Genomic DNA, 11,660 nt, shown 5'->3' with positions numbered 1-11,660 from the left:
AAAAAAAAAAAAAAAAAAAAAAAAAAAAAAAAGGCTTAGGGCTGGGGATTAGTTCAGTGGTTCTGCTGCTTGTCTCACTAGCACAAGGTCCTGAGTTTGATCCCTGGTAAAAATAAAATAAAATAAAATATTAAAATTAAATACTAATCTGTAATCTGTATAAAAGATTAGGCTTTACTTGTGTTGGATTTTTTCCCTCCTTTCTGCAGTGCAAGGATTTGGAATTGGCATCAGTGAATTCATCTCTATTCTATTACAATTAATTTTTCACAAAGATGGTGCCCAAATTCTTAGTTCACAATTATGTTACCTACAACAGACGCACATTTCAAATGTAGAGTAATTTTACTCCATAGTCATATCCATTTTAACTATACTTCTGTAAGACTTTAGCTACAAATTCAAACATAGAAAAATCTTGTTTAATTATGTATCTCTATTCCTGTGTCCAAAAACTAAGATAATCATAGGTACATGATTCTTGGAGGCTGTTTTCTAGGCAATTTCAAATTGGTGTTATTGTATATGATTTTATTTCAATTTATTTTTTGTTAAGCATGTTTGCAGTACATAATGTTTATATTCCTTGTGTAGATTTGATACAAGTATCTTTTGTTCCCTTTCCCATTTAAGACTTATTTTTCTACTTCCTGATGTCTACCTTTTATTTTACTTTTTATTTATAACTTGGAACTATCATATAAGAGAAACTATGGGATATTTAAGCATATGTGTCTGATTTTATTTCACTTAACATTGTAGGCTCAAGGTGTATCCATTTTCCTAAAAATTATTGTCTATCTCTCTTTATTCCATTGTGTATAAATACCACATTTTCATTACCCATTCATCTGTCGCTGGACATGTAGGTTACTTCCAAGAGTTAGTTATGAATTGTGCTGCTATAAATATAACTATGCATATATCACTGTAATACCATGTTTTTAACTCATTTGGAAAAATATTTAGAAGGGAAATTGCTGGGTCAAATGGAATTTCTACTTTTAGTGAGAATTTCCACAGTGGTTATATTAGCTTACATTCCCATCAACAATGTAGAAGGTTCCTTTTTCTTTTCAGCCTTGCCAGTGTTTGTTATTATTTAAGTCAATTATGGTTATTCTTTCTGGGATAAGATGGAGTGTCAGCGTTTATTTAATTTGTTTTTCTCTAATGGCTAGTGATAGTGAGCATTTCTTTCATGTATTTATTAGCCATTTATAGTTTTTCTGTGACATGTCTAAGTTAATGTATCAGTTAATTATCCATCAGGAAATTCCATATAAGAGAAAGAAATTGTTTGATATTTCATAGTATTAACAACATTAGAACAAAGTTCATTTTTTAAAAAGGACATTTTGGGTGGATATGTGGGTACACAACTGTAACAGGCAGGAGGGTCACCCAGAGCTCTGGGCTTGGCAGCTGGTAGCCTGGGCCTGGATTACATAGAGAGAACCTGTCTTTTAAAAGCCGAAAAACTTTTGTAGAAATTCTCAGAAATATACAACAGTGAGAAATGTTCAGCACAATAATGAGAATAGTACCAAACAAAAACAGAAAAGAAAACCCTACCCCCTCCCATTAAAACATGTGCCCACCAAGTGAATGGCCCCTGCCCTATGCATCACAGCCTCTAGTTGTGCCACCTGAAGAGCCTCTTTCTGGCCTGATCCCTATGTGTCCTACTCCTTTAATTGCTCTGGTGGCTATGCCAACCTCTCCCGCTCCTTCCACCGAGGTAAGGTGTCACTGAACTCCTCTCTGGCTCCCCAAGGTAGACCCCAAAGCCGAGGTCAGCTTCTGCCGCACACCCAGCACCAGTGCCAGCTAGCACACCACAGAGTTGCAGTTAACATCAGCTCCTGTTCCTGGTCCCATCTCTATGCCTCTGGGTCCTGTTTCCACCCAGATACTTCTGTCCCCCAGGCCTGTTCCTGTGATGTCAGTCCTGGTTCCAGTGGGTCCCTCCACTGCCTATCTCAGTTCCAGTGATGACAGTTCCGGGTCCCGTTCAGATGGTCCCAGTTCCTGTGATACAAGTTCCTGCTGCCAGACACTCCCAACTACCTCTGTCATTCGGGACTGCCACACCAAACATGTTGCTGACCACCCACCCCCAGATTAATGCTTCCATTTCCTGAGCTGATGCCTGCCCGAACCCTGGTGCTGACCCCACCAGTCTCCAGATCAGTGTTTTTGCCGAAAGTGACTTCTGATTCCACACCTGTAGAGGTTCCCAGGCTTGCTCCTGATTTCCCTCCACCCATCAGTCCTGTCATCCCCCCATCCACCAAGCAACTAAACCCTAGTGTTGCCTCATCTGCTTCTGCCCAGAGACTTCAAGTGACCCAGTATTTCCACCTCTGCTGGCACCTCCAACCCCATTGCTTAAGGAGAACTTCTGGTCAGCCATACAGGCCGAACCACCTCCACCTATGCACATGTCCCTACGTGAGTGCCCAGGGGCACCTGGTCAGCCCCCTATGAGTTACCATCAACGCTTTGCCACAGGTGACCTGCTGAATTGGAAAAATCATTGTCCATCCTACACTGGAAAACCTCGAGGAATGATTGAACTTGTGAAATCCACTTTTCAAACCTGGGACAGCTGTCCCAGCTGGGATAGCCAACCTGGGACGACTGTCAACAGCTTTTGGAGAATCCTCTCACAACCAAAGGATGACATCACATCCTGAGTGAAGCACAGGACTGGATAGGACAAGCTGGAGATGAAGAGGACCGTGAAGAATGGGTTTGACCTGCCCAAAATGGGACGGTAACACTCCTGTGGGGCTAAAGGCCTGAAAACAATACCAAAATGTTCTTCTAGCTGACCTAAAATAGGTAGGAAAAAGCCCTGTAAAGATGCCTAAGGTAGTGGTGGTAGTCCAGACGTTGGAAGAAAGCCCAGCAACATTCTGTAAGACACCTGTGATGCCTGCCGCTCCTACATCCCATTTGATCCTGAGGCACCCAGTTACCAACAGATGGTAAACACAGCTTTTGTTGCTCGATCTGCCAATGATATTTTTAAAATTTTTAAAAAACAGAAGACTTTGTGAGAATGAATATAGCACAGCTGCTACAGATAGCTCAACATGTCTTTGTGAATCAGGATATAGAAGAAAGATGTGAACACAGAAGGGAAGCAGATAGTCAAAGTCAATGGAAGATAGCCCTTCTCACAGCTGTCCTGGGAAGAGAGCTTCCTGCTGAGAATCAGTAAAGTTGTCAGACCAATCAAAGTCAAAAGGGAACATAGAAGACTTCTCAAATTTAAGAAAAAATAGCCCCACCTGAGATAAAGAAACGGGCACCTTTAGATCCCAAACAGCGTGTCTACTGCAAACAACATGGGAAAGACAGGTATCCTCTCCTTTGAAAAGTCCTCCAAGAAAAGGCTTCCCTGCAAATGCACTCCCTGATCTCCCTGATCGATTTTTTTGCTTTAACCAACTGTACCAACTAGGACAGACCTGGCTCTATTCAACTAGGCCCCTGAGAGCCACAGTCACTGCCAAAATAGGGGGCAAACCTGTAACTTTTATGCTAGACAGTGGTGCCGAACATTCAGTTGTAGCTCATCTCATGGTCCCTCTGGGGCCTGAACAAGTTCAAGTACTAGGAGGATCTGGGTTCCCAGCTGAAACAAAGTTCTGTAAAAGTCGTTCTTGTGAAACTGGAGGACACCTGGTTAAACATGAACTCCTCCACATGCCCGAATGTCCAATTCCACTCTTAGGAAGAGATCTCCTTTCAAAACTTGGGACAACTATCTCCTTTGCTCTGGATGGGCCTGCCTCACTTAGTTTTGAACCTACAGCCTCTAGCTTAATCATGACTTTGATTGTGGCTACAGAAGATGAATGGTGGCTGCACCAGTCTGATTTTTCAACTGGCCCAAGCTGGGCATGGTGGCACATGCCTGTAACCCCAGCACATGGGAGACTGAGGCAGGAAGATCGCTGTGAGTTTGAGACTAGCCAGGGCTACATAGTGAATTCCAGGTCAGTCTCAACTATCTGCCTCAAAAATAAATAAATAAATAAATAAATAAATAAATAAATAAATAAATAAATAAATTTGGCCCAAATCCAGAGATTTTTAAAACACTCTTCCCAAAAGTATGGGCAAAGGGGGCTCTGCCAGGGCTTGCTAAGAATCATGACCCCTTGATCATTGAACTAAAATCCACAGCAGTCCCGGTGGTTATTATACAGTATGTCTAATATGTCCCTATGTCAAGAGCTGCTCTTCAGATATTCAGCCACACACCAAGTGCCTGAAAAGGTTTGAGATTCTAGTAGACTGTGAGTCTCCTTGGAATACTCCTTTGCTTCCCATAAAGAAACCAAATAAAGCCTACCAACCAATATAAGACCTGCGTGCCATCGACAATGCTATTATCTCTCTACATTCAGCTGTTCCAAACCCCTATACTCTCCTATGTTTGCTTCCTCCCAATGCTACTTGGTTCACCCACTTAGATGTGAAAGACACTTGCATCTGTCTGCGAATTGCTCCAGAGAGTCAACCACTATTTGCCTTTGAATGGGAGGACCCAGAAACAGGAAAGAAAGGACAACTAACTTGGACTTGATTGCCACAAGAATGCAAAACTTCTCACTGTCTTTGAGGGTGGTGCTCGCTGCTGACTTGGCCAGCTTTCCAGATTGTGGTTATAACTGCACCCTATTACAATATGTGGATGACCTACTACTCTGTGCTACTGAACAAACTGACTGCTGGATTGGAACTCAAGCCCTTCTACCCCATTTACAAGAAACTGGGTACAAGGTCTCATGGGAAAAGGTCCAAATCTGTAAACAAACCTAAAATGTGATACTTAGGTTTTTACTTAGAAAAGGGACTCAGAGGGCTGGGACCTGAAAGGAAAAAGGTTATTTGGTTTATTCCCAGACCAGAGACTAAGAGACAACTGAGAGCATTCTTAGGTACTGCAGGCTTCTGCTGATTTGGATTCCAGGTTTCACCAAAAAGGTGAGGCTCCTTCAGGGCCGCCTTATCATTCTGCCTGGGCAGATTCTGACTTAGAGGCATGCGGTCATAATCCCACAGATAGTAGCTTTGCCTCATTCGTTGCTCAGCCAAGCACATACACCAAGTGTCTGAACCTGTAGTTCTAGTCCTACTGAGCAGGATTTCCATGGCAACAACACATCATCAGTAGAATAAAACCTGTCTCACGACCTTCTAAATCCAGCTCACAGTTCCCTGAGTGGGTGGAACAATCCATCTTGGTGAATTCTGCTTCACAGTGATAGGAAGAGCCAACAGAGAAAGATCAAAAAGCAACGTCGCTAGGAACGCTTGGCCACCACAAGCCAGTTATCCCGGTGGTAATGTCTCTGACACTTCCTGTTAAAAATCCAAAAGGTCAGAAGGATCGTGAGGTCCCCGCTTTCGCAGTCTGTATTCGTACTGGAACTCAAGATCAAGCGAGCTTTTGCCCTTCTGCTCCGCGGGAGGTTTCTGTCCTCTTTGAGCTCTCCTTAGAACACCTGCGTTATCGTTTGACAGGCTTAAACTCGAACGTCAAACTCCCCACCTGGCACTGTCCCCGGAATGGGTCGCACCTGGAGGACACCAAGTGCTTGGCACCGGAAGTGAGAGCCTCTCAGGACTCGGGCCCCTCACACCCGGTCAGTGAAGAAAGTATTATTTCACCTGCAACCCGCAAGGCCTGCAGATCCCGCCCCACCCTCTCGCGGGAAACTGCGGACCGCCGGGGCATCCCGCTTATCCTACACCTCTCATGTCTCTTCACCGTGCCAGACTACAGCCAAGCTCAACAGGGTCTTCTTTCCCTGCTGATGCCGCCAATCCCGTTCCCCTGGCTGTGGTTTCCGTGGACAGTAGGTAGGGACAGTGGGGCACCTCTGTCACCCATTCAAGTGGTCACTAATGCGATGAGGAGGCTTTGGGGGGCCTCGAAGAGTCATAATTAGTCGCACCCTTTACCTGCCCTTCATTGAATTTCTCCACTTCGATGTTCAGAGCTCTGGGCAGAAATCACATCGCGTCAATACCCGCTTGAAGGTCTTCGGGATGCTGTTTCCATTAAACAGTCTGATTCTCCCGGACAGCATCAGTCTAAAGCCGGCTGCTAGGCCCGGCAGAGGCGGAGCGCCCCCACCCGGCGGGGGAGGGGATTTGTCTGAGGAACAGAGTGGGGTGGAGAGGAACCTGCGGGTGGGCGCCCTCACCCTGACGCTTTTTCAAGGCACGGCCCCTCTCTCAGGGACCCCATTCCAGGGCGCCCTGCCCTTTACAAAGAAAAGGGTTCTTTCCCCAGGCCCGCCGGCTTCGCCCGGATCAGTCATGTTACTGCACTGGACGCCTCCCTGTGACCCTCTCTGCCTCCCTGATTTGGGGGATCTGAACCTGACTCCCTTTCCGTGGCTCTCCCTTGGGAAAGGCGCTCGCCCGTCTCCCGGGACTGAGCCACGTTCATCTGCCGCTCAGAAGGAACCCTTCTCCACTTCGGCCTGCAAAGTTGTTTGAATATTTGGAACTACCACCCAGATCTGCACGTCCACGGGGCTTCTCGGACGGGGGTGGGGGGACCAAGACCCAGGTGCCGCTGAGCCCGCACTGGTCCAGATCCGAGCGCTGGCCACAGTCGGGCATGGGCCCAGGCTCCAGCGCCATGCATTTTCAGGTCTAGTTGGCTCGGCAGATGAATTGTTCCGCACTCCTCTGCAGAGTCCAACTTCCGTGGCCACCGTCCCGCTGCCTGCATCAAGGAGCATCCTTTCTGTGGTCTGCCGGAGGCCGGCATCGGGCGCCCTAACCCGGCCTTCGGTTCTTCCCCAAACATGGCCCACCAGGCACTCACTCGCATTCCCCGCCCGGCTCCACTCCAGGGAGCCCGGCTTCTGGCTGATTTAGTTTGAGAATAGATTGAGATCGTTTGGGCCCCAGGACCTCTCATCATTCGCCTTACAGAAAAATACAACTGGGACAGCACGGTGACAGTGCCAGCTACCTCCCACCCCGCGACTTCAAGCGCTACAGACCGGCGGGGGCACCAGCCAGGGCGCTCGCGTATCCCACCCGCTCTGTCGCACGGGCACAGGCCGACAGCTCAGGAGCTAGAGAGCCCAGGCACCAAGGCATGGCTCGCCATCCAGAGGCCCAGCCCCTTCGGCGGCGACAGCCACTGCGGGACAGTGCTCCCTGCTTGCACAGAACGCCTACCTCTCCCGGAAAGATCTGCTACGCAAGGCAGGGGCACAGTCGTTCCCCGCCCCCCACCCCCGGGCTGCTCCTGCCTTCTGAAGCGAAGCGCCGGAACCCAGCCACTCAGCCCCAGCACCGACAGGCGTGGAGCCCAGGGACAACTGCTCCACCGGATGGGGGAGAGAGGGAAGGGGACCAAGCCGCTGGCGCCCTCCCCGCGTCTCCTCCTGCAGCTACTCCGTCGTGGGGCGGCCGGCTGCAGAAACTTTCGGTCCCAGAGGTGGGTGGGCCCACCGATAAATGGGAGGGAGTGCCGGGTAACGCCGGCGGGTCACCACCTCCTGCCTAAACGCACCGAGGCTGGGAAGAGCGGCAACAGCCAGTGTGTACGCGGCCCTGCAGGCCCAGTCTTCCGACTTGCGGGCGCAGCAGCTTGGCTCAGGCACAGCGGCTGCAGTCCCGCCCAGCAGGCGGACCTCCTGGGACAGTCCGCAAGGCCACTTTTCACTCCTTCCCACCCTACCGAGTACGAGAGAAACACACAAAAGTGACCACCAGGTGGCGCCCCACAACCGCCTTGAAGAGCCGCGGGGCCCAGAGGGCTCTGAGCTCAAGGAGCAGGACGCGGAAAATCAGCCAGAGATGCCCAAGCAGCGGGGTCGCCTTGTCAGGGATCCGGGCCTTGGGGTCCGGGGGATCACTCTCAGAGCAGCGAGGGAGGTTGCCACGCAGAAACTACAAAATGCTGTCCGCCTCCCAGGCTGGCTTGAGCTATGAAACCAACGGGAAAGTAAGAACCTAACGAAGGAGTTGTGCAAGGATCGCTTGAATTCAACCCTCTCTCGGGAGAAGGGGGACAAGGGGACAAGGGGGCAGGAGGAACACACCCCCCCCGTCATACACATAAAATCATCTATTAGTTCTCAGGCCCAAATACACAGGTCTTCTATTTCCGGAAGCAGCCATACCGACCTGCTGGTGGGCCCAAAGACGCTATCAGGAAAGGAGACCTTCTTTCCAAGGCCTTCCCACTTTGGGCCAGCATCTGGCTTCCACGAAAAACTTCTCCCGTCCTAAATTTCCCTTTCAGTTTCTCACTCAACTGAGACCCCTGAGGGAACAATAACGGCCTAAAAAGGGCAGGAGGACATTTTTGCAACTCCAAACTCACTTCTAAGGAAGGCACAGATGAACGACTTAATCACCCCAATTCCCCAGACCCGGGCGAGCAGAGCAGCTCTTTTGTTCCAAAACAAAGAGATACCCCAGGAATAATTCTTTCATGGGAAGAAAAAATAACACATGAGCAATACAAATATACATGCTATATATGTACACACGAATGTATATGTGTGTATGTACACACACCCAGGAATAACTCCTTTGAATTTTACATATATATATGTACATGTAACTGATATGATATATATATATATATGCACAACACACCCAGGAAAATTCATGTACATTTTTTAAAAGAACATATATATGTATATACTAACTCACACACATGTACAGCCAGCTTAATTCCTGTGCATTTAAAAAAAATTATATCCATGCGTGGTGGTGCTCACCAGTAACCCCCACACTTGGGAGCTAAGGCAGGAGGATTGCCATGAGTTAAAGGCCAGCCTGTACTACATAGTGAGACCATGTCTCAAAAGCATATGGAAAATAGTGGTAACAGAATAATGAAAGTGTGTGAATAATTCATGTTCTACTATACACAAATTAGATACAAAAAAAAAAAGAAACCAGTATGAAGGAAGGCAATAATAAATGTTGTGAGTTCTCATAGCATTATGTAAACTTATGTCTCCCACTGAGGATAAGTAGAGAAAGCTTTAACCTTGAACGAAAATGCCCTAGTCAAATACTGCAGGCCCTCCCAGTACAAAGCTTATCGTGAGGAAGGCACTGGAGAAAATGGAGAAGTGGCTTGAGAAGAATCCACATACTTAGTGACATACGTAGTTAAGCCAAAGGGGGTGCCACACGAGGCCACCAGGTGCTAAATAAGGCATTTGGATGGCTTTGTGTTCATATACAGCTGAAAGAATTCTCCTGCTGTCGGGACTGTAGAGCCAAGATAAGGTATATCTAGATCTTAAATCACAAGGAGATTTTAGGGAAACAAATTTTAAAAACAACAACGAAGATGAGTATTTTCTTCAATGTGAAAACAACAAATAATTTGTGAACCTGAAGTTCTGAGGCTTTGTATCCCAGATATACAGCGGCACACCCAATGTCCAGCTCAAGAATATCCACATACTGAGAGACGTCGCTGCTTCCCCAAGGAGCTAACCTTCCTGGACTTTGAGGATGCTTTGGTGATGGCTCTACATAGCTCTGAGCTTCTCTGTCATCCAAGCTGTAGCTTGGGGAGTTTTTGTGAAGCATCATGACACAGTTATAGTCAGGGCTGATAACATAGCTCTCAGCTAACCTTGCTAATCTTTCCCCTTTTACTTCCTCTGCTCCTTACTTTTTACTGGCCATCCCAAGACAGCCGCCTGAATCCTTCAGGAAGTGACATTTGAACTCATGTTCACCATGGCTGTCTTGGCCAAAGCCGTCACTGTGATTCTGGCTCTCAAGGTTATGGAAACAAGAGGAACAATAAGGTGGTTACCAGTATAGGTCTTTCCCATATGCTCTTTATTCAATGACTTTCTGTGGAATCTGGATAGAACTTCACCTTTTATTGACATAGATCCACATTACACACAGTCACATCATCATCAGGCGCCGCGAGGACTCACTCACTGCCTTCTGCTGTAGCCTGGGCTCCCTGACCCTGGCAAGGTTCACTGTGGCCTTCCTGGCCGGGAACCTGAATGAAGCCAAATTCTTGACATTCAGCATGCTGGTGCTCTGCAGTGCCTGGGTCATGTTGCTCCATCTACCACAAGGCCAAGGGGAAGGGGACACATGGGCAAGGAGGTCTTCTCCATCTTGGCCTCCAGTTCAGGGTCTGTAGGCTGTATCTTGTTCCCAAAACACTACATTATGTTGATAAGATATGAAAAGAAGTCTTTCGTGGATTAAAGGACAAAGTATATATAAGGAGAGACAGAAATCGTAAAGATAGGTTTTTATCTCATAAATCTTCATCACATTTTTAAGCTTTTGGGCAAAAATTCTCCACAGTCTTGAGTTGGAGTATTATAAACTAATAAGAACTTTATTTATATATCAGCAAATTCAACTTCCTTTTACACTTGATCTGAGCCAAAAGGCCTAAAGTGATTTCAACTTCCATTTAAACAAAATAATTATGTGAAATTTACCTCAGCCATCAATTAAGCCCCAGGAACACAAGTGCCAACTCAGAATAACGGTATCCCTAAAATTTTTGTTTGAATTAATTGCAGTATTTTACTTATCAGCTAGTAGGCATGGTCAATATTCATATTTTGATAAAAATGATTAAACTATGGGGCTGGGGATTTAGCTAAGCGGTTCGGTGGCCTGCCTTGCAAGCGCAAGGACTGGAGTTCAATCCCTGGTTAAAAAAAAAAAAAAAAAGATTAAAGTATGCATAACTTTAATTTATTTACTTTGGGATTCTTCAAAGCTTCATTAGCTTTACACTATTTTAACTTCAACTTTATATTTCTACTGTATCTGTTTTTTGTTTTTGTTTTTGTTTTTTTTAGATAGGGCCTCAGTATATAATTCAGACTGGCCTTGAACTCACTATGAAGCCTAGGCTGGCCTTGAACTTCCAGTGATCCTCCTGCCTCAGCCTTCCAAGTGCTGGAATCATAGGTGTGTGCCACCACACATGGCTACTATATCTTATAATGTTTTTGGATGCTTTCCTAAATTGAAGTCTTAATTGGTCAAGCTAAGTGTTTTCATAAGTGTGATATAATATCAAAAATGATTTGTTACTTTATTGTTGTTTAACAGTTTTAAAACTTGCATTTCTTTAGTATTTTCTAATACATTTTTTAATTTAGTGACACATAGTGTGTCCTTTTTGGTGTCACAGCTTAAAGTATTAAAAAAAATCAAAGCTCATAAATTTTAACTTCTGTAATCGTTTAGTATGATATATTAATTTGAATAAATTAAGAACTACTTAGAATATTAGTACAGCACAGTTCTAGGTGTGTCTGTGTATGACTGACATGTATCCCAGCAAACCTAGTGAAGAACCCCTGCCCTGAATGGGCGGGACCAACCAATAGGTGTTCATTCTGGGTGGAATAAAAAGGGAAAGGATAAGGAAGTGTGTCAGTTTCTGAAGATCTCTAGTCTTCACCATCACCACTGCATGTTGGTCTCCAGTTTCCTAAGGATTCCAGGGCAGGCTCCCCCTAGTGACTGTACTGTGAGCTTCTAGTCCTTCAACCTTGGTTTAGTGCTGACTCCTTGAATCCTTGAAACCTCCTGTTCTGCAACTTCTGTTTTGGGGGATGTGCCATACAGATGGCCTTTGTGGA

Source organism: Fukomys damarensis, unplaced genomic scaffold (assembly GCF_012274545.1).
Source record: "Fukomys damarensis isolate Sample0158 unplaced genomic scaffold, DMR_v1.0_HiC HiC_scaffold_73916, whole genome shotgun sequence".
In the NCBI taxonomy this organism is placed as follows: Eukaryota; Metazoa; Chordata; class Mammalia; order Rodentia; family Bathyergidae; genus Fukomys; species Fukomys damarensis.
This window is presented reverse-complemented; position numbering follows the sequence as displayed.